The sequence below is a fragment of the Falco rusticolus genome, chromosome 4, assembly GCF_015220075.1.
Source record: "Falco rusticolus isolate bFalRus1 chromosome 4, bFalRus1.pri, whole genome shotgun sequence".
NCBI classification, from domain to species: Eukaryota; Metazoa; Chordata; class Aves; order Falconiformes; family Falconidae; genus Falco; species Falco rusticolus.
In genome coordinates, this window is record NC_051190.1 from 44,255,315 (window position 1) to 44,276,711 (window position 21,397).

Sequence of the window (21,397 nt, forward strand, 5' to 3'; positions counted from 1 at the left end):
TGCCTGGTTAAACCATATTACATCATCTGTACTGGGCGCTTCTTAGGCATGAATCCCCTGGGACTTGTCTTTGCTGCTTCTGGTCTTGGCTTTGGTAGCCCTGAACTGAAGGGACGCTTTAATTCCACCACAGATCTCAAATCTGTTTTGGTTTTTCTGCAGATAGTCCCCAGCCTGGGGGATGGCTTTGGTTCTATAGAAAATACCTGCTACAATTAACTTGGTAGAGCATCTGCAACAGAACAAAAAAAAAAACCCAAACCTTCAGTAGCATGAGGATAGGCAGTTTCATCCAAGAAATTTCCTTATAAAGTATCGCTACGGCTGCAAAGCCTTGCCAACAGGAGTGGCCTGCACTGCCAGTAATTTCTCTCCTTTTCCTTTCCCTGTTGCAGTAAAGCCCATGCTTCTGCCAAAGTCACACCCACTGCACTGTGATCGATGCAAAGTGTGGAGATTGCTGGAGATCTGTGAGACACATGGGTTTCTGTGCCTGACGCTGGAACTGGAGATGAGGAGAGGGTAGTGCTGCAGAACAGTTGTGAGGGGTGCATGCTGTCAATTTTAATCCTGGCACAGCCAGCCCCTGCAACAAAAGGAAATGATTCCTTAGCGTGCTGAACAGCGCTTGCTGCCCCTTCTCATTGGTTTCGGTGTGGAAAAAAACCAAACATGAGTCACGCAAACTGCTTTTACAGGTCTCTGCCTCTGCAAACCAGTCCTGCTCTCCTTAATTTTTCTTTCACTCTTCAAAGAAAGTGGCTAAAAACAAATCAACTGCTAGCTTGGTGGGACAGCAGCTAAACACCCAAGCTCTGAAAGAAACCTTTTTCTTTTTTTTCTAAACTATTGCACTTGAACTAATCAGCGCCAAGTGTTTGCTAGGATGAAATCCTGGCTTACTCCTAGCACTGCTGGGATCGAGCTGGTGGGGCGTTAGCTTTAAGGGCGCAAGCTTTGGGAAGCTCAGCTCTGTCAAGGATGACCAAAGCTTGTCATGCTTTGGCAGATGGAATAACAGGAAGTATTTTGGGGCTGTCCCCAAGAAGCCTGGTTCCTTTTAAAAACAAAGCAGATTAGCTCAGAAGGCAGTGATTCAGTTTTTGGGTTTGATTATCCGCAGCTGATGGAGCAGCCCCTGTCCTTGGCTGGAGGGGAGATGGCTCTGTTGCAGGGCTGAGGGGTTTTATGCCATGGCTGCATGTTGGAGCAGCCGTAGAGTGAAAGTTGTTCAGCTTTTGTAGTAAAACCTTGTGTTCAGCAAAAATGGTTACTCAGTCCGCAAATACCTTATGCGGCCTTTTGAGATAAGCTGTAATTCAAACCTTTAGGTTGTCTGGAGCTGGATTTTTTGTAAGTTGGATCCCTATGAGCTATGACTGTATCTTACAAAATATTTCGTGGGTATTTTAATGGTTTGAAATTATCTCAGTCCTTTTTGCTGTGTCATGTGAGATCTTGCAACAGGTGATCCGTAGAGGAATAATAGTTAACTTCTGCATTGTGCAAAGGATTTCTTTCGGTTAGCTGCTGGTCATTGTGCAAGCACATTTACAGCTTTATCAGCATCGACAAGAATCCTGTCTCCTCGGTGACAAATGCTGTTTTCTGTCTGTGTCTAAGTGCTTTGTTAAAATTTACAGTGGCCTTGCAGGAAAAGGTCAGTTGTTTTCCCAAGGTCGTGCAGGAAAGCTGTGGCAGAACTGGTGTAGGAACCTGGGCTGCAGTCTTTGGGTCTGTGGTTTCGCCTCGGGGCTTCCCTTGCTCATTGCTCACTGTGCCGCTCTGAAACAGAGGGTGAGAGTGACTTACTCAGAGGACCCGCTTATTTTTTTAACTATAGTGTGTGCCTCTGCAGAACTAGACATGACTAACTGCTCTCCGAGGCAGGCATTAAAGCAGCCTTTGCTCAAAGTGTGCTGGGGAGCGCTGTAATCTTGGAAGAAGGCTGGATGAAATCAGGCTGCTCTGCTGCCTTCCCGGGGTCGCTGCTGTCAGAGTCAAACTGCCAGGTGAATTTGTGCCCTGTCTCTAGTGCTTGTAGTTAAAGTGTGATTTTGGTGGGGTTTTTTGTTTTTTGTTTTTTAAATGCAACAGCCAGTGCTCAAAGCTGAATTGCACTTGAAACAGGACAGGACTTACAGTTCTCCATGTCTAATTTGAGCTCAGCGGGGTACTCAAAGCATTTTCTTAACCACTCATCCAGCACCACTTAATGACACCTGATTTTTCAGAAGGTCCCTCTCATGTCCCTGGCTGACAGCTGAGTTATCACATCTTTCCACGCAGTCTGTAATTTGTCGGTGATGACCATTCTTTGATGTCCCTTCTCTTCACCTCTTCTACACATGAATTTACAAACCAGTTTTCCTTCCTTCCTATGTGCTTGAAATGTTTTTCTAAGAATTTAATTTCTGCAGCATGTGCAAAAGTCCTCTGCATTTTTGATCAGACACAACCGGCAGTGTGCAGACAGGCAAGGGAAAGTCTGAGATCATGGCAGTCTCTGTGTATGACTTCTTGTGTAATTGAGATAATCCCAGTTCAATATGTCAAAAAAAGACCTGGAGTCACATCCCAATTCTCTCTCTTCAGTGGCCTTGTTCAGATTTCAGCCTTCTGAGAAGTACCTTGAGGTGCTGCAGTTGTTTGTAACCTGGTTTTTTTTTCCCAGTTTTCTCGTTTTCCTTCTACCTCTTGACACTTCAAGTGTTACATTTGTATCAGACTAAAATTTGGGGATATGAACACCTTCTGTCAATTTTCTGTGAACTGCAGCCTGATTGTGAATTCTCCTCTGTATACAAAGGAGAGGGGGACTAGGAGACTCCAACATTTAAACACCTTTGCCTCAAAAATTCAGAGTAAGGGTTTGCTTAGTTGGATGCTTGGGTTCAGCAGAATAGACTTGCTTTATAGACCAATACAAACAACTATTTGGTGTCTTCTGTTGCAATCGTGAGTCACCCCTAAAACATTCTTTTGCAGCAAACTTATCAGCACTGTAGGTCTTGTCCGAATGTGTTCCTGGCTTCTCTGCTCCAGGCTGCCCTCCAGCCATGTCACACTGCATCACTTTACAGAGACCAGCCTGTTTGTGTACCGGTCTCCTTCATGGTTCTGGGGTCATCTTGATGCAATACTGTCCCTTTGCTTACACAGCAAGTTTGTGTCTCGGGGAGCTGGGGGCTTTTATAGGGCCATGAATTTTTGGGTACCTGAAGCGATGCATGCAGCCCTTTGAGGGGGACGGTTGCAGAACTCTGAGAGGCCAGACAGATGGAGAGGGTGCACTTTGGGAGCACTGAGTGTGTTATACCCATTAATGGTACCCACTCCTCTCGCTTTTGTCAAAGCTGGCGTGTCAATCCAAGGATATCTTGCTATTTGGCTGAATCATGGAAAAAGGAGAGGGAAGAGCTGATGCAGGGATTCAGGTTCAGGGGTGCGGCCAACATGACAATAAGGGCTACGTGCCCTCATCTCCGGTCGTTAGCTTGAATGAGTGCAGGGGTGTGAGAGTGCAAACACCAAAAATCTGCTCTATTATAGTTTGATGTGAAATACTTGAGCAGGATATGACTGAAATGTTGCGGTTGTGATGGAGTAGCTGCATGCGTCACGTGGGGATGTGCACAGCGTATTTATTTTTACTAGTGGAATCTCTTGTCTTCCCATTGCTCTCATATCTGATGCTTTCTTTGGTCTTTTTTGGTATGGATGTTGCTGTTTGTTCTTCAGATGAGTTGACACCTCTTTGCTTTCACTAGATTTGGGGAAATGACCTCTGCTTTCCCATAGTCAGGTGCTGGATTTCACAGCTGTCTTCACTGGAGCAGGTTTCTAGCCAGTTGCTATTTGAGCATCACATCTGGGAAATGCATTACTGGGTAAGAATGGCTTGTAATAGGGTTCTCAGGCTCAATACAATCAGTTTAAGGAGCACGGTTGGTTACCTTGGGTAAAAAGGGTAGTCATGGTCCCTCAGGGACCCTGAAAGGCAGCAGGACAGGAGGTGAGCTGAGAGCTCGAGATGAGTTGAGTAAACTGCTATAGCTGGAGAATGGGAACGGCTCCTCTGTTGTCTTTGTGCCAAAACAACTCTGGGAGTCTCCTCAAGAGAAATAAAATGGCTTAGGTCCAGTATTTACTGTTGGATGGGGAAAAGCAGTGATGAGCTTACAGGCCGTTCACACGGCTGGGGCTGTGTGAATCATCTTGCACAGTTACCCAGCTCGGTAGGTCATCTGTCTGCCTTGCTTGGCTCTCCTCAACGTCTCCTCCCTTGCCATTCCCATGATGGGAGGGGAGGGGGAGAAGATGTGGTGAACTCGGTGAGTTTCCTGTGGTTGGGTGACTCAATTAGTACTCAGTTGTCTTACTAATGCGTTCCTCGTGTCACTGCCTGATCTGGCCTAAGCACCTTCAGACCTGCTGGTGGGTAGTGCCTGCTTGGCACATGGTGGCCACCATCCCCGCCACAGCCATGCCACCCGGAGCCTCTGGTAACTGCTTCAAAGACCAAACCCTGCTCATCTTTAGGATGCCTGTGAATATACCCCTAACAGTTTATATGAAAACTGTTCCAGAATGCAGTTCCCTTGGCTGTCAGTTTTTTCTTAATCAAAGCTCGATTTATCCTGCTGGAGCCTCAGCCTGCTGCTCCTGGTTTTGCTGGAGCCGGGTGCTAGTAGTGGGTTTCCTTCCAGGTATGCAGTGTCCCTCCACCCTAGTCTAAACACCCTGTTTCTTTCAACAGCTTTTGCCTGGAGGCTGTTCCCGCATCCTTTTCCAGAACTCTTTAAATATGAAATTTGTACTTGGGAAAACATTGCTGCATTTCTGCAGTTTAATTTCTCTCTTGTTAAAGCCAACTGCTTCATTTTTCCTCCCTTTTACAAATAGCAGAATTAATGTGGGTTGTAGGTGATGTGCAGCTAATGGTGTCTGTCGATCCTCACCCCTTTCTTCCTTTTGCTGTCAGGGCTTGCTCCAGTCTCAGATGTTCGGAGACTGTAATAATTGGGCTTCTTCACACCACTGCTCCTTCTTAATATTAGACTGAAATTAATAGAGGTATAGGTGCCATTTTTCTGAGTGTTAAGCTCTGCCTTAATACTTCACCTGGCAATTAAAATGGTCAGTGGGAGCGGCAAAGCATGAGGTTGAGTTGGAGCAACAATATTCCTTAATGTTTTCAGCTATTTCTGTGCCTGCTGTAGAATTTTAGTGGTGAATATATTAGTTTATGCCTGCAGCGTGCCATCTCCTTTGGTTGAAATCCCAAGTGAAACTCCTACCACTGAGCATCTCTGGTTTACTGAGGCTTCGCAGAAAAGCCTATTGAATTTTTTTACAGTTGTTAGCTTACAAATGTATGTCACAAAGTTCTGTCTGTGGAAGGATTGTCCACGTCTGGACATTGGCATCTTGCTCCTGCTTTCTGCAGCAATTTCCTCTGTGTTCCCCAGCGTAATCTCGATGCCTCCGCCCTGCTTTTTTCTGCGCTGGCGGCTCTTTTGCATTCTGCAGGGCTGGCAGGTTGGCGTGGCGGGGAAGCCCTGGGCATCTGAAGACACACAAGTCTGTTCCCAGCAGTGGTTACTCTGGGAAGCGTAAGCACGAACGGATTAACGGCAAACAGAAATGCTATTTACGTGGTTCCAAGCAGAGCAAAAAAAAAAAAAAAAAAACAAAACTCAGAACTGCAACCGTTGCTGAAGCTGGGTTCAGCGCCAGGGCTGTCTGTATTGGCGGCTGGCTCCGCTCGACTTCACACCAGCAGCTAAATCAACAGGCAGTTCAGTTTGATGGAGTTCCAGGAAGGGCCTGAGAAATAGCTTTTTGCTGTGGTTGTGTGTTGCTCTCGCTGCTCTGACGTGGAGCCCCACGCTCAGAGTATCCAGATCTGGGGTGCAAAGAGGTGCACAGCGCAGGCAGAGTGCTCTAATCCTGCTCAGGCTCTGAAGCGAGCAGCTTAATCCAACAAATTGATCCTTGAGTTTTGCCTTCAAATGTTTTATTCAGGCTGTTTATATGGATGATTTCAAGTGGAAAGCTCACGAGTTGCTGCATCTTAGGCAGCTTTTTTCTCTTCTGGAGCTGATGAAAGTATGCTCCTACATACAAAGAACTCTTGAAGCAGCTTTTCAGAAACCATGACTGATCCATCTTATGTGCTCTCTTTAAAATTGTCATGATGTCTGCAGGTCGTTTCACAGGAAACAGGAATCTAATGGTTGAAAGGGCCCGTGCAGGCTGCCCTGTGCAGCGTCTGCAAGCTGCTCCATCTGCAAGTTGCATTTTGGGTTTGCAGGCTTTGTCCTGTATCCTGTTGCATGCTTTCAGGTCAGCTGAAATGAGAGATGGTACGATGCTGTGCTGTCCGTGGGAACGAAGGGTGCGGGAATAGCTTCCCCTCGTTCCCTCGAGCTGTCCTGCTGACACAAATCTTGTCTCTGTCAGTACAGCACGGTGTGGGAGCTGGTTGGCTCCCGGCAGGACCCACAGGGTGTATTGGATAAACCCGTTGGGCTATTTACCTTCCCAGAGGGGAGAGAAGCAGTTGGGAGGTAGTTTAAGACAGGGCTTGTTGGGATAGGTGGGAGGTGGCAAGCAACACCTCAGTTGTTTGTTTCTTGTAATGAGTTTCCCACATTGTTAGCAGGGCTGTAAATTAGACTTAGACGGGGAGCTCAGTTTTCCACGGTCCAGAAATATCTGGTATTTTGAAGGGACTTATTTTGTTGCCAGAATATACAAAAGCATTCGTGTGTTTCTGTAAGTTCAGCAGGCCTGGGACCCTTCATCTTTGCAAAAAAAGTTGCTGGGTTTAATGTGCTATTAAAATAAATTTCTAATTAGTTTCCCATTGAGAGCCCGCTTCTAACATTTTTGTGGGATCTTCGCTCTGCATGCTTTTGCACGTGTCTGACTTAAAGACTCATTCTCTAACTGCAAATTTGTTGTGGTGTTTCTTTGGGTTCCTAAAGAGGTGACAGCTAGTGGTGGGATCTACAGGCATCCAGCAAAATTCAAATTCTCAAGATTTGAAGCTGTTGTGTGAGAAGGGGCGTCCTATATAAGCAGGCACAGAAGTAATACCAAGCTTGAGGTAGAGGAAGGGAACTGAAAAGCTTCCATGCATTCAGCCTGGTCTTGAACCAAGGGTCCAGCTGCCAGACAGGCCAAAAGCAGCTGATACGTTTATCGTAAATATTAATTATTTGGGGAGGAAAATTAGGGCTGTGGGGTTACTTTTGTGGTACTATGCTGTACAACCTGCTGTATGACTCAAGCGTGTCACATTCCTGGGTTTGCCTTTTTTAAAATGTGATGGAGACTTAACTCCAGTGCTTTAATTAAAAGCTGTTTGCATTCATCCAATACAGGGTGAAAATAGCTGGAGGGTATACACAAGCTATCCTCCACATAGGAAGTGAATCCAACAGATTATTTTTCCCTACAAGACAAAGTTACAGCACAGTGAAGACTAACCAGGTGGTTGTGCTGATGATGAGTTTATTCTGCTCAAGTTCATGGCCATGTTTAGCCTATCTTACCTTACTAGGGCTGTAATAGACCTGGAGAGGTGACAAACATGGTCTTGGTGCAGACCTGCAATGTGTTAACCTTTTGATATTTTGATATATTTTGGGTTTGCTGTAGCTGCTGCTGGTGAATCTGCCTTATGGCTGGTGCTGATTCCCAGGTAGTGCTGTTTTTCCCCCAAATAAAAGCCATAGAAACCTTAACCCAGTGATCTGACAGCAGTAGTGGCACACACCGATGACGATGGGAGCTTTTGTTGTTTACCCCGATGACTATGGGGCCGTTTGCCGGGCAGTAGCTGTTCAGGGGCAGCGTTAGGCTGTGCCCGGAGGAACTAATGAGCCATGCTTCCCTTGCTGATAGTGAGCCAAAGCCCAGGCGGCACGCTTAGTTGCTTACCGGCGCACCTTGGTTTCAGTAACCAGGCACTGCACTTGTTCCTGATTCTTAGTTAAGGCACCAAAACCCTGCTTTCCAGGCACCTAGGGAAGTGCACATCTGTGATGTCTTACAAATATCTCTTTTTGCAAGAGCCGCGGTGCTGAGCAATGTACGTTACCTCTAGGGACTTTGGGATACACAGAGGAGGCTACCTCAGAGTATGCCTTTTTTTTTTTTTTTTTTTTTATCTTTGCACACACCACAGCCTGCCTGAATAACTGTAATATCACCCCTTCCCCACCTCAGGAGACTTCTTCCTCATGCGTACTGTTAGATGCAGTTGATGGGGCTGCTGTTCGTCAAGGTGAGATGATCCTGCTGCCTGCCCTCATCTGGCCTGGCAGGGTGCAGGGAAAAGCACAAAACCAGTGAATCCAGTTCAGTTTCTGATAACACTTGGTGCTTCCTGAAACGCAGTGGCCTCTTGCGCAGGTACAGCAGTAAAAAGGCTTCTGTGTGTTTAAAACTTAAGTCATATAAGGACTAGTTTATGTCTATTTTATCCATCATTCCCTTTCTGGTATACCTAAATCCTAATAACAATTAATTGTGTTATGTCTAAAATAAAAACTTTTAATACCTTTTACCAGGATGCTCCTTGTGTTTCACTAGTTGCTACAGAGGTTCATGCGGAGGCAACCCAAGGTCTGTGTAAAGGGCACCTGGACACAGCACAGATGCTTCTGCTGGTTACCTGGGGGTGCCTGATGCTCCCCTTTTGCAGCAGGCTGTATTCTCTTCTCTTCATGGCAGCATTATGTGCCTGACACCCAGTGCTGCTTGCATCTGGCTGCTTGCCGTGCCCACCTCCACTGGCCAGGAGCTGCAGAAGATTTAGAAAATGCGAGTCAATTTCAAGTCCTTTACACTTTTAATATCTGTAGGAGAAATATTTTGTTTAGGTACTGATGGAGAGAGATTGTGCATCAAACCAGTGTGATTTGTTCATGAAGTTTTTTTCTTAATTAGAGAGGTGTTCCTTTAGAATTGATCTTTCCTCCTGCCCCTATCCTGCTCAGGCAGCAGAACAGCAGCAGATCTCAGTCTGCAGACAACCTGTTGCCTGTACTCCCTCGTGGTGATGCTTCACCAGAAACAGGTCCGATCCCGGCTGTGTCCGCGCAGCTGCAGCACCTGGCATTAACCCCAGCAGCTCCAGCTCCCGCTGCTCACGGAGAATGAAAGAGATGCCATGGTAGAGCACACAGGGAAGGAAGGGGGTAGTTGGGAGTGCAGGTGGGTAGATGAAGATCTGCAATTCGCTGCTCTTCTATGGTGCTGTTGCCTTTAGAGCCTTTCAGCAGTTTCTCGATTATATTGGCCTTCTCAGGCCACTAGTACAGGTTAAATATTCCAGATGAGTGTTGACCAGCTGTTGGCACGCAGCGAATGCCATATAACTGGTTTCCTGCGTTGGAAGGAACAGATGAGATACAGTGGTGATAAGAGAGGAGCCTCAAATCACTTTTAAGTTCAGGAGCTTTAGAAATCATAAAACCAGTAGCTATGGCCCAGCTGGACTGCCTGGTTTCTTGCACATTTTCCTTCCTTTCCTGCTGGCTGCTCTCCAGGATGAGCAGCTTTGCACAGTGGATCTTTAGGCTGACACAGCCTGAGCGCTATAGAAGCTGTGTGTATAGAGGCTGACCTTTTTTGTTGGAAACTCCTCTGTTCCTCCATTTAATGCCATGGCTTCAAAACACAATACGTGCAAATTAATCAGAATCTGGAAGATTTGAAAAAGCAAGCCAGTCTCTTGTGAGCAGAGGAGCTCTTGATTCTTAATCTGTGGCATTTGTATACATGGTGCTGTTCTAATTGTAGGATTCTGCAGAACCAGTTTGTGAGTGTTAGGAGGAACAATTCGGCACAAGCAGAACTGGCTGCTGCAGAAGGAGCAGCTCGTTGCACAGAGCCCAGCACTGTGTGCCAGCACAGGACTTCTGCCTCTGGTCAGGACAGTCTGCACTGCAGCTGGCTCTGTGCTCTGTTGAAAATAGACAAGTTGTACACTTTGAACTGGGTCACTGTGTTTTTCCTGGTGTGTTGTGGTTTGGTTTGTTTTTTTTTTTTGGTAGATAACAGGCTATTTCTCCAGATGCGTCTGAAAGGAGCATTAAAACCTGCCTAGAGCTGCAATGTGACTGCAACAGTGCAGTCAGGGCCTGCCGAGGTTTATCAGCACCGAAGCTGATGCTTTGTAATCATGCATAGCTTTATTTAGCAGGGTTATTTACATGTGCTGAAGTGTTTCCTTCTGTCTAGTTTAATTCTGTTACAGTAAACTGATTCTAAACCACTGGTTGAAAGCACCTACAGTTGGTGCTGTTTTACTTAAACTCATCAGATCCCTTTTCCAGAGCAAAGCTGCTGGTCTCTGGGATCGAGCTTCCAGCCAGCCAGGACTTGACCTCTCTGCTGTCACTGGACCATGTAAATATTAATTACTTTTGCAGCTCTGGAAAATTATGCATAGCAAAAACCCTGCCTATGTAAGATTGCTGTGTGAAAATAAGTTACCTATCTCTTTTTTTCCTCTTTGTGGTGTTTGTTGGGACAGAACTGCAGTTGGAACTGGAGCACCCCTGGGACAGGCACTGGTTGTTCCATGTGGAAAGTGCAACTTGGTTGCTGCCCTTTTATAAGGTGTGTGCTTCTGATCTTGCAGGAGTTGAGAGGTTAATCTGGACCATCCAAAGATTGATGTTTATACAAAGTGTAAAGCCAGTGACATTTACCAGGCACTTACTGGCATAGTTGATTGGGAGTCACTGGATGGGGATTTATTTTTTTAGCTGTCTTTGTTCTGCAGGGTTGCTAATATTCCCAAATGGAGTGTGCTTTTATCAGCAGCATCTGTGGTGCACAGTCTGACTCATGTGCTCTTTGAGTGAGGATGACAAATGGAGAGTGGAGACAAACAACTCCCCAGGATCAGCAAGCACCAAGAGGGGGGGAAGGAGAGAATGGTCATCTCAAAGGCGTTTCTAATAATGGCCTAATTGCTGCCCTCATGCGGGGAAGCTTCACTTTTTGCTTCTGAAGGAATCTAATGCAGACTTCTTTGGAAGCAAAGGAGAGAAAACAAGTGTCTCTGACAGACTGGAAAACTCTGCAGATTCCCAGTTTCCCTGAGCTCGAGGAGCGGTGTGCCCCCAAAGCACCTCTAACACCTTGCGTTTGATGCTTGAACCGTCCCTGCATGCTTGCAGCACCCGGGGGCGGTTTGTTGTTGAAGACATCCTGCACATGCTTGGCTGACTCACAGCACTGAATTTTAACAGACTCCATTACAGCAGTGGCCTGTCATCCTGCTGCAGCTGTCCAGCAAAGGTACCGCGTGTCCCCTGGCAGCAAACTACACCCCTGGCAGCAAGACAGGTGGAAACAGCCAGTGTTGACTGTTAAAGGAGCTCAGTCACACTCTTTCCTTTGGCTAATAATAGTTAGGAAATGTTTACCACACCATACACCGGATTTTAACCTCGTTTATTTACCAGGTGAAATTTCAGTGATGCCGTTGTCCTGCATAGTGCTCGCCTAGTTAAGTGATGTTCATTTAGCAAGTTAGCTCTGATAATCAAGTCCGATGTCAGAAGCTGTGTGTTTGCAGCTGTGGCCAGCAAAGGGTGGAGGAGGGGCAGGGGAAAACAAAACAAAGCCTTTTCCCAGGGCCACCTTCTGAGCAAGCGCCTCAGTTGTCACAGCCTCCGTTTTCGTGCTGCTGACAGGTGGGAATGCGGGTGGCATTGGCTCGTCGCTCTTGAGATTGCTTTTTGAAGAGGGTGGGAGGGGAAGGGAGAGGAGTTTACATGCAGACTCATACTCCGATGTGAAGCTGGTGGTATCTGTGTGGCTGGGGAGGTAGATGAGGCGCTGCTTCAAAATGCCTTTCTGGGAAAGCGGAGTTCTAATTCTGGCATTTGTTGAAAGGGGATTGCCTACAGTCATCGCTTTTAGGAATAGATGGTGTAAAATTAAGCCGCCTCATTTCGCTTTGATGTTCCTTCTAATTTTCACTAGAACATACCCATTTTCTCTTAATTTCCCTTATGAAAAACGCTTTTTTTAATTCTTCTTCAGAAGAGACCACTAACTGAAATTGAAATACAGTCTTCAAGAAATTGTACAACTTTGATCACTAAACTTAAAAGCTAGGAAGGAGATGGGATTAGTGCTATGACTTCTGTAGATAAATATTTGTGAGCATTTGTGACTTGAACATAAATTAAAGGGGGAATAAACATCTGTCCTTTGATCAGCTCTCCAGCTCATTAACCTGTTGAATGCAGAATCTGGCTGAAGGATTTGAGGCCAGAAAGGGATCAAGGCATATGAAACAGTCACAGATCTCTTCCCCTTTCTGTGGACAGTGTGGGTTTTTTTCCTGTGGCATTTTAATTGTAAACACAGCAGGACACTTTCGGAGCATGTGAAATTACTAATGATTTCCTCTGGTCTTAACCCATCCATAACTTCGGTCTGCCCAATGGTCTGAGGTGCCTCAAACTGTAACTTGCTTTGGGTTTGTGCAAGAGGTATTTGCTCAAGTGCTTTCGAATTTGGACAGTCTGGTGTACCTGGGAAGTCTGGCTGAAGGTGGAGATTGGTGCTGAGCTGCAGCCCAGCTCCCGTGCAGAGCAGATGGGAGCTGAATGTGGACCTAGCGGATGCCTTCCAAACATCCCATGAGTTCGCTGGGCAGACGGCTGCTCTGCGCAAGGGTGAGTCACTCTCCCAGCAGCCTGGGTGCCACGTATAAATTAATACAGCGTGTAGCTCTTCCCATACGAAGCTACATCAGAGGTTTAATTTAAGTTCTACTTCATGATGCTCCTTCACTTAATACTGCTCCCAAGTTTTTAAAGCCAAACCTCACTGGGGAAGACTACCAGCAGCATGTCCACAGGCTTACCCAAGCACGGGCATGTGCATGAGGGTACTGAACGTGGATGTCAGCTTGTGCTCTGAGTACTGGGTCCCAAATTCCTCCCTGAAGGAAGAGGGAAGAGCCCCCCCATCCACAGATGGGGCTGGTGGATGCTGTCACACTGGAGCAGCATGGCACCCTGCAGCTCACTTCTCTGCCTGCGCCCCGGGCTGCTCTTCCGGGAGCTTGGGATAGTTCTGCAGGACTTCAGTAGGATATTCATTTATCTTGGTTTGGCACAGAAGTCTTAGCCTAATTGCCACGGTGTTTATCTTGCTTGAAGCAGAGGCCTGAGAAGTAGGACTTGTTTATGATAAACTTGGAAATGGCCTTGGCCAGCTACTGTATCTCAGATTTAAACCCTTAGAAGGTGGTATCTGCTGCAGAGATGCTGTAGCAGTGCATTAAAGCAATTAAAGCAGCCACTCTGCACTCCTCCAGCACTTCCCAGGTATCTGAGGAACTGTAATTTTTGCATTCTGTACATGCAGAACCGACTCTGCCGCAATCTGATGATGCCTCTTTCCTGGTACTGAAAGACATTTGTTCATTTGGAGGGAAACCTGTTAGGAGGAGAGCGCATTGCATGGCTTCTTATTGCCTTAATGCTGCAAACGTACAGCCACAGCGATGGCAAGAGGCAGTTGTATCTTCGCGGGCCTTCCCCTGGGTGGGGGATGGCTCAGCAGGATGCTCCCGCTGGCTTTTATGGACCACAGTCATTAGCACTGAGCCAAAGCCCCAGCAGGAAGGCGTGCAGCACACTGAGCTCTGCCTTGCTTCTGCTGCTCCAGCAGCGAAGTGGAGCTTTTTGTAATTATCTCAGACACTCTATCTGGAGCTCTAGGCTATATAGGAGCCAAGAGACTCACATGGAGCTTTAGCTGTTTATTGCTTTTAACTCTGGGATGATGTTGCCTTCAAATACATTTACTCAGTTCCTATAGGTCTGCTGGCTTGGGTTTATTCGCTCCAGGAGAATATTAGCAATAAGCTGGCTGGCTTTGCCATCTAACCTATTGCCATTTCTCTACTCGTAATTCCGAGCTGAATGTCGCTGCACTCATCTGTCACTCGTGGATTGGAGCAGGCATTTTGTTGTCTTGTTGCTGCCTTAAAATTGCCAGCAATTTCAGATTGACAGCCAAATCTTAATGTGATACTGGTGGGAGTGAGGTGGCGGTATGCTGTTCGTTGGTGATATTCCTTGAGGGCTGAGGTGTCTGGCTTTACAAGTGTGTAACATTGGGTCAAAGTGGCTTTTAAGATGATGTTTACCTTGATGCGCTGACTTGGAGGAGCAGTTAGGGCTGGTGTTGATGAAGTGGGTGCTTGGGGGGTAATAGGAGCTTTACAGGATTTCTGCAAAGCCCAGAACTTGCTGTCCCATCCTAAGTGCCAGCGACTGGTTGGCAGGTTATCTAGTATTAACACCAATAATTGAAAAACACTAAGACTTGTAGTGGACTTCTTGTTATAGTGTGCCTGTTGTTAGTGCTGTCAGCTCTTTTAAAATTTTAGGTAATGGAGCTCTGATCTTCTGCTTCTCAATTTCTCTTGCCTTAAACAGCCTCTGGAAAACTTAACAGTCATTTGAAAAGGCTCCTAACGTGGTAGCAAATGCTGTGAAGGGAAGGCTCTGTCTTACTCTTACCATCTGTCTTGCCGCACACTCCAGATGATGCAATGTGCTGTATGCCATATCAAAATAAACCCTTTATTTTTAACAAACTGCATTTAAGGCACATTAGCAGAATATTCAGCCAATCCCTAAATTTGGGACTGACCTTACTTAATTCCTCAAGGCACACTAGCACACTGCATCCTTCAGCACTGGAGCTGGCACTAATGAGCTGCAGACTCCTACTCTGACATTTCAGAAAATGAGACTCTGTTCCACCGTAGCGCTCCGAGCTGGGCTGACATACGCTGATTCACTGGGGCTAAGCAGTGTTTATCTTCCAAAGACGTGTGTGCACACGCGTGTGCTCACAAGGCTTGACTGGAGAATAATCTGTAGGACGAATGGAGTGTCTGGGTGTGAGAGACCAAAGCTTTGGAGATGAAACTGGTGGAGGGACTGGAGGTCCCGCAGGCAGCAGCTGATACCTTGAACGCAGTTCAGCTTCTCTGGCCCCTGCAAGTTGTGGTCAGGTCACTATAGTATCAGCTGTTCTTTTTCGTTAATAGCTTGTTTTATTTTGTTTGCCTGCTGTGTGGGTGGTAGCATGAGATGTGTCATGATTCTCTGAGTGGTTTTATGAGTGTTCTCTCTGCTTTCTTCTCCCTCTTGTCCTGCTCCGTGGTGGCCTGGAGTTAATGGTTTTGCTCTCCTGTGACCAGGCTGGTCATGCTGCAGCTGGGCTAGTTCGTGTGTACTTCTGACTGCAGGGGCATGCATAATTAGTCCCCTTTTGAAAATCTGTAAATGAGTGCAGGGTCTGAGTGCAAGCTGAGGGCTGTTTGCAAGCAGCAGATCTGCTGCTGTCAGACACGTAAAATTGTCAGGTCTAAGCCATGGCCAGTAAACACACTGGCTGGCTTTGGGCATGCAGGCTAGCAATAATTGTGGATTTCACTGCTAGACCACTTTGTGATGTTTTAAAATTTTGTTGTCTGGAGAGTGCTTGAGCCATAGATGTGCAGCCTTAACCCCTGATGGTCTTCAGGATAAGCAACTTCTGTCTCCAGCCTGCTCCAAACTCTCTTTTTTTTAATTTTATTTTTCCTTTTTTGGCTCGCTCAGAAGCAAGCCAGGAGCTAATGTGTGGGACATTATAGCAAACAACCAGCTTGCTGGAAAGTAGGAGAAAGTTGGGAACAGGCTGCTCGTACCTGTGATCCCTGACCTGCTGCCCTGCAGTTGTAAAGTCAGTTCCTATATCGGGGACCTTGGGGGGCATTTGGGACGTGAATGGGTGATCGGAAGGCAGGCTGGACTCAAACCAGGGTTTAAAAACAGTCTTTTCTAGGTGAATGTTCATTTTTTTCAGGAATAAAGACCCACCACTTTCCTTCCCATACAGCTCAGAGGGATTTTCAGGGCTTGTTTTGTCTATCAGTCAAGAGTGAAATTCAGTGTTTACATCTCCTGAGGATGAATGAGGTCAGAGCAAATGTCATCAGTACTGATTCCTGTAGTTCCTATTTATGGAAACATTTCCTTCCACTTTAATAAGTAAAACCAAGGCAATCCTTCCTTTGCATGGGTCTAGCTGCTGCCCCAGATCAACAGCCTGGTAAGGAGCTTGCTGAAAGTCCATTGCAGCCTTCCACAGTGGTGTTGAATTCACTTGCTAGCAACCCAGTCATTTCCTCTGGCATTTCCAGCTCCAGTCCGTGGGATTTACGTACCGTTGGAGTGATGGTGTTATCCCTGCAAGAACTGGATTTACCTCATTTCACACTTAATGTTGAGCTACTCTGCGTGTAACAACTGCAGCATCCCGAAGCCCTTGGAGGAGGGGATGAATGATTGCATGCGCTGGATTTATTTGTGTTACTAGTCTTCAGTGACTAATCCACCTGGTTTCTCATTGTCATATTCTGCAGTTGCTTTTACCTTTTCTTCTCCGGCATTTCCTACTTAATAGGAAGTGTTGGTGCTCTGGAGCAGGCACGTTGCCTTTCCTCCCTCAATTACTCACTTGTCAATTTGCAGGTTGTAGTTCAGTGACTAAATTGGGTCATAGCTCCTCCTTTTTCCCCACACCACTGCTAAAACATCCTCCTGCCTTTGCTGTCACTAAGAGCTTGTAAACTACAGCTCTGTCAAGAAGATATGTAAAATGCTTCTCTGAGTGATACTGAAATCTCACCCAAAAGTTACACCCTTGCAAACGTGCTCTTGTCTGGTAAAAGCTCTAGCTGTGTAAGCACGGTTCTTAGAAAATTAAGTGCAGGGTGAAGTGAACTTTCTCCCTGTTTTTCACTTTGTTCATGACTGTTTGAAAACAGCTGCCTGAATATAAGGGTTTTGCGTGGCAAAGCAGGTTGTGCCTTTCTGCAGCAACTGCAGTGGGAGCTGAGGGTGCTTCGAGCATCACGCTGGGCGCTGCCTATTGCAGTGTCCCCAGCAGCCCCTGCTGCATCTTTGGCAGCTTCTGGGGTAATAAGTGTCCAGGAAAGAGTGAAGGAATATCTTGCAGCAGCTGGAATGATCCTATTTAAAACCATTTAATCACTGAGGAGTCAACTTTTAAAGCATTTTGTGAATTTAGAAGCAAAAGTCCCATGAACCGTACTTCTTGGTCAGCTCATTCCATGCTGCAGTCAGATGGGGGAGATTTTTCTTCCCCTTTCACACCAAAACCTTGCACCCTTCCTGCATGTGATGGGGAGCAGAGCTCGCACATGCAGTCTGGGTTCCTCGGGGCTAGGTTCCTATCAGGCAGCAGGGAGAGCAATGCACTTGCTTCAGATGGCGAGTAGTGAAGCACAGCACCAGGGAGGGCTGTGGGGCGGCAGCGTGCTGGGACTGGATCACGGCCACCCGCGGGAGGAGGAGGAGACGCACGATGCCAAGGACTATACTTGTTCTGCCTGGCAGGCTGATTTTAGCAATAGTAGCAACTGATACCAAAGCAGCTTTTGGCCACCCCAGCAATCCCAATAGGCATTTTTCACAAGACACTTAAATCCTGCCTTTTTCCCCCTTTACTTTTAGTAAGAAGACTCCAGGTAGGTGCAGCGCTGTCTAATTAATCTTGGCATGAACGAGAAACTTCAAGCAACTGGCAGGTGTCATTTGAGGTTCTCGTATAGGACAAGGACTTTCCCCTTTTTAAATAAACCGTATTCCTTCAGCTAGCTGCTAGGAATAACCTCTGCCTGCCACCTCTGCCAGCTGTGCATCATGTTTCTCAATTCCTGCTTTTTGCTCTAAGTCCTTCAGGAATGTTGTGCATGGTGGAACAAGAACTGAGAAATGAGCTTTCTCTGGGCTTTTCTGAGGTGAGCCTGGTATAAATCAAACCTCTCAGCAATAACAGTAGGCTTTTAGTAGCATCTCCAGGTGGGTAGAGCTGTGCACCTGTTGTGCAAGGTGCTGATGGAGTTTGTTGACAGGTTAGTGCTTTGGAAAGTTTGCTGTCCTGGTCTGCCCCATGGTAACCAGCTGCGTGGACTTGAAAACCTGCTCAGAGAAGGGCAGAAATGGGCTTGAAGAGCCATAGTGCAATAAGCTTAAGGTCTGTGTTCTTCTGGATCTATCTAGGGTAGTGCCAGACCTGAACAGGTTAAGCAGTGGGAAGTGAGACCGAAGTCCAGTTCTTAACTGCTTGGAATTTGAGGAATTGACAATTAGCTTTCATAGCAAAACAGGGCTGCTAGAAATTGCACTTCTTGCTTAGTTAAGACCTGTCTTTTTCGTATGTCTAAATTAAGTTCTGCAGACAGTCAGGAGCCAGTTGCAAAACAAGCCCATAACGTGTAGTTATGGTCCTATATTAAAATGAAATTGCATGAAAGTCTGGTGTGTCGCAGCACAAACACGGCTGTGCTTTGCGTGGTGTGTTCTGATTTTTTTTTTTTTATTTTTAATGACTCCTGAGTGAGGTCTGGGGGCATTGCTGTGTCAGGACCACCTCTTCCTACGAATGAGTTTGTTTGCATCCTCGCTTCAAGCTCTTGGAGGGACATCCTCAGTCCCTCTGGCTGGCAGCAGAACAGGGAGCAGCCCGGTGGCACCTGCCACCTCCTGACCCTGTCGTGGGATGGCTCCAGCCTTTGCAGCGTTACCTCCGCACCTTACAAAAAGCTGCCTGTGAGTTAGCATCTGACTCAGCTTTGTCCTTTCACTGGAGTGAAAAGCAGTGGCTTGGGGTTTTTTTGTCTTCCTCCCCCTACTCTCGCCGAGCCCGCGGCGTCGCGGAGGGGAGCGGTACATGGTGCTCACTGCGTTGGCAGGGAGATGCTGTAGGAGGGTTCCCCGACCCCAGAGCCACTGCAGTGATGCAGCCGATTGACGTACTTTCTCCTGCATCAAAGTGACGGTTGCCTGGCTGCCTCATCGAGCCTGGTGCTTTTTTTTTTTTTTTTTTTTTTTTTTGGTGTTTAATATTAAAGTACAAAGCTGTGCAAAAACCACATGCTTTTTTACTCTTTGAAGTGGTGCTGGCCAACTGCCTGAAAAACATTCTCCAGTGGTGGTGGAAAAAAACCCCATTACGTTTTACAAATATTTTTGTTTTATTTCACCCCTTTCTTTCAGAAGCTTGACAATAGTCCTCTGGAGACTTGACTTGGTGTTCCTGGCAGAGGCTGACCCATCCCTATAGCTGCCTGCCTTCAGCGCTGCAAACAGGACTGGCAATTAGGTTTTGAGGAAATAAAACTCGCATTTAGGTGGCTGGGTTTGTGTTTGTCTTTTTACATGATACGTTATCCTCATTTTGTTCAGTGTCTAGCTCTTGCCAAGCTAAGAGTTGAATGTGTAGCCTGGAGTTTTCAGTTCAGGACTTAAGTCCAGAGGTTTTTAAGCAGTTTGAGTGTGTTGCTGCTAACCTGAGTATAGTGGGTGAAATATTCAAGGTGAAAAATATAATTAATCAGTTGTATTTTTAAAATTAATGTATGGTTCCTGAACAAGAAATGCTAGACTAAACATTATTAAAATGGGCAAGAAGGAGGGGAAATAGGATCAGCTGTAGAAGCTGACGGTGTGGCACTGATGGTGTGCGTATGTGATCTGTAGCTTTTTTAATGCACTGGTAATGTGTTCCTCATAACTTCAGCTGCTGAATGAAGATGTTAATTAGGCAGGGATTAACAACTGTGCTTTATGTGTTACAATGCTAGGTATGCACACCTTGGGTGAGTCTCTTCTGTGATCTTTATCCAGGTTTGGTCACTAAAAGGCGGTGTTTCTGTGATAAAAGTGGCCATCTGTTGTTTGTTGGTAGTAGCACAGCCAGGCAGGTGGCACATCTTCTGGCAGAACAGAAATATTGTTCGTCCATTTTCTGTCAAATGCGATTAGTGTTAAATTGCAGGAATGCAAATTGAGATTTAAGACCACACAGGCTGGACTTGCCTTCTGAATCATTTTACAGGTAAAAGTTTTTTTGCAAAGGTGAAGGTCAATAGAAATCGTCCTGTGAGGCTTTTAAGGTCAGTGGTCATTAAGTGTTCTTCAGGACATCAAAATTCCTTTCCTCTTTCAGTGGGGGATGCCAACCATGTACGCGAGGGTGTGCTCTGCTTTATGGTAAGCTAGGTCTCAGCACCAGCTCTTAGTTTTTTCGCCCAGAGGTGCAGCAGGGTGCTGAAAAGGTTTCTGCAGCAGCAAGCGAAAAGCTAAGCCATATAAAACATCTGTGGTTAAGGCCCAGAGTTTCCCTCATGCTGTCACTGTGCTGTAGCTGATGAGCGGCATGATGTTCAACAAGCAATGCCAGCATGGTGGTTCGTGTATTTGTGTAAACCACTTCGAAAACTGGTAAAATTCCACTAATCCCTCTGTAAGTGAGCTTATCATGGGATACGAATTTCCTGTTGCCTGTCCCCTACTGCTGAATGCAATAAAATGGGCAGCCAGAAAATCACGTTGGTTCCTGTGTCGGTGCCTGTGTCGGTGCCTGTCATTTGTTCCAGTTTTGGGTTGACTTGCCTCTACAGAGGTTACGGTTTTCCAGTTTTCCTCAGCTTTCAACTCTGTTTTGGGTTTTAGAGCTGAAGCTTATAAACAGGTCCTTTTAAAATATATGAGCGTGATACAAACTATATGGACGTGAGTGTGCTGAGGTATGTGAAGAGCAGGGTGCCGGTGAGCAGATGTTTGTGATGCCTTTTTTTACCTAAAAAACATAGTGTGATCCCATCCAGTCCCTGGAAAGCACACAAGGCTGCAGAGTGAATTAAGTATTGTATGCACTGTTGTGGGTAAAGAAGCTTGATTCATTCTTTCTCCCTTTTATGTGTTTTTATTAACTGAGGCAAGGGATTTCTGCAGCCATGGCCTCCCCTAGGAATGCCAGCTATGTGAAAAATGCCCTGTCCTGCCACGCTGCTGCTCTCCCTTATCTGCCTGTTTCTTGCTGCCAGCCCTGGGCACAGGCTCGGCTCGCCACACGAATACCTTCCTGTCCTGGGAAGTGTCACCACTGCCATCTGCGTTCATCACCACATCTGTCTTCTCCAAGCTGTGTGCCGGGTGCCCCGCTATCAGTGCCAGCGTGGTCCGGTGCTTGCAGGAGGTCCCCGGTTCCCCCAGCCAGACCCCGTGCTGCCGGGTGCCCGTCGGCACACCGAGTGTGCAAGGCAGGCATCGGCATGGCGCGGCAGCGGCGATCACTGTGTGTTGTAAGCCTCACCCCTGTCCGATATCGCAGACTACGCGATTTCTTGGTTTCATCCTTGTGAAGAGGCTGCACGTGTTATATAGGACTTTTTCAATCACTTGATGTTGAATATTTACGTTTTTTCTTCCTTCTGTTTTCCCAGGAACATTCCAGGAGTAGTGGAAAGCGGTATGTA

The 21,397-nt window shown here is 46.5% G+C and overlaps 1 protein-coding gene across 9 annotated transcripts in view; it reads left to right on the forward strand.

Annotated features, from left to right (window-relative positions):
* GNG7 (G protein subunit gamma 7) overlaps positions 1–21,397 on the forward strand; it is a 79,190-nt gene that overhangs the window by 31,763 nt on the left and 26,030 nt on the right. For 2 of the 9 annotated variants that reach the window (XM_037384047.1, XM_037384053.1), the window contains one exon: positions 21,365–21,390. The exons of the other annotated variants lie outside the window; for them this stretch is intronic. The gene's annotated coding sequence lies outside the window, so the exon portion shown is untranslated. The remainder of the gene's footprint in view (positions 1–21,364; positions 21,391–21,397) is intronic. 9 annotated transcript variants of the gene reach the window in all.